This window comes from Ciconia boyciana, chromosome 1 (genome assembly GCF_034638445.1).
Source record: "Ciconia boyciana chromosome 1, ASM3463844v1, whole genome shotgun sequence".
NCBI lineage: Eukaryota > Metazoa > Chordata > Aves > Ciconiiformes > Ciconiidae > Ciconia > Ciconia boyciana.
In genome coordinates this window covers 82614392-82616486 of record NC_132934.1, presented here as the reverse complement: position 1 = coordinate 82616486, position 2095 = coordinate 82614392, and positions in this window count along the sequence as shown.

The following is a 2095-nucleotide window of genomic DNA, read 5'->3' as shown; positions in this document are numbered from 1 at the left end:
AAATATTTTTATAGTATGCTTTTTGATAAACAATTCTTTAGAAAACTAACAAATTTGTAAGTATTTTTTTTAAATTTTATGATAATGAAATGCTTTTTTCTTTAGTGTGGGACAGAAACTGAAAAATACTGGTCCATCCACGTCTACCACCTCCAAGTCTTGGTCCCCCATACCCCCTTGGAATTAAACAGACATTTTTGAAAGACATTTTAATTTCCAGCATTCAAAATAAAGTCTGGAGAAAAAAGCTAAAGTTTTGGTCACTGAGTATGTACGATATTAAAAATTAGGTAAGACATGGCTTACCTTTTTACTGAAATTAAGGCAGCTCTGGCTATGTTTTCTGTTAAATTAGTTTCCCATTACATCCATCGGCAGTGCATAGTGTGCCACTATTTACAGCACACTTGCACCTTGCTACCCTCCTGTTACACTTAATCGTAATGGCAATCAATATTAAAACTCCATTCCCCTCCCTTTCCAGAAACCCAGCTATATGGGGATTTGACCCTACTCAGATTAGATCTGCCCTCTTTCCCTGCCGTCCAAAATTGTGTGTGTGCATCTATGTGCACTCGTATGTTCATCCATAGGTATATAAATGCCAAATACTTTGACCAGTCCTGTCTTGAGACATATGTATAATAGATATATTATTATACACATATGTATCTAGGAATATATACATGTGTATATTTATAAGATTAAAAGTTTCTGAAAATGAGATTATTGCAAGGCATTGCAGTCACTAGAATTAAAATGGAAGTACTGAAACACAGAACAATTACAGTTTGTGCTCAGTGCTCAAGGGTGTCTGATCCCGCTGCACTCCTGCTGAGCACTGGAAGAAGCTCAGATAATCTGCCTGTCATGAATCTTCATGAAGTGTTGGGGAATGAGCCAAGATCCAGCAGGCCAGCTAGGGCAGATGCGAGTGGACTGATGGTAGGCTGTGCTGTGCATGTGCATTTGAAAACACAAATGCTGCAGCAGCCAAGGGGATGGAGCTGTTTCAATTTCAGGCTCTTCCAATGCAGATAGCTGGAAACATTTACTAGACTAAAGCTCTAATGTTAAAATATAAACACTTTTTTTTCCCCTTGAAGATTTGATAGTGGAGACCTCTGAGGAATGTGACATTCTCTTTGTCTACAAATACACTGACAGAGTGCCTGAACTCACACCTTGAGACAGTGTCTTTGCTTTGGGCAGCTGGAGATTTTTGACTATTGAAGTTCCCAACTGTGAAGATTTTATTTCGGCAAGAAAGATTTTTTTTTTTTTCCCAGAACTGGAAAAGGTAAGAAATGTTCTAGTTGTAAAACAAACAACTTTCTAGTTAGTCCTGCTATTTGTCAAGGTGATTTCATTATCTTACTGTGCCACTGCTTCCAAATGGCCTTGGAGACATCATTTGAAGTACAGTGAAGTATTTGTCATAGAGTCAGAATGTTCTTGGCAATCCCGAGAATTGCTAGATTAAGAGCTTACCCAAGAGCCTGAAGTATTATTGTGTACACTTCTTGGAAACACATATAAACCGTTATTATTTCCCACCCTCCACACATGCCTATGCACTAACATCCTTAAACTTTTCTCGCTGTATGGTAGGGTCTTGAAATAAAAGCATACCAAATTTCTCTGGACTTTAAAAACTCTTTATGCCAGAAGAGCATTGTGGTGTTAACACCAAGTGTAAATTAAAGTCCTTACCCTGTAAAACTAAGAATTTGGGGTAATATTCTCAGGTGCAAATGGTATGTTGTTCAGGAAATTGGTCGGGCTATTACCAGTTTGTCCTTGCTGAAGACCTGTCCCTATCACTTTCTGGAGGACACTTATCAGCGATGGACCCTTCCAGGTCGTACGTATCTGGGTTAAAGTCTCACAGTCATTACTCTTAAAATTTGGATTTCCCACTCCTTGTTTTCCCTTTCCTTGCCTGTGCAGCAGGTTCTTGTGCTGGCAGCTGCCTGTAGGTGGGGCTGCTGTTCCACGCAGGCTGGGACACCGGCAGCTGTGGTACAGATGTGGTGCAGATGCAGCCTGTGCTGAACTCCAATGGCCAGCAAGTAACCATCTTCTTTAGCAACTT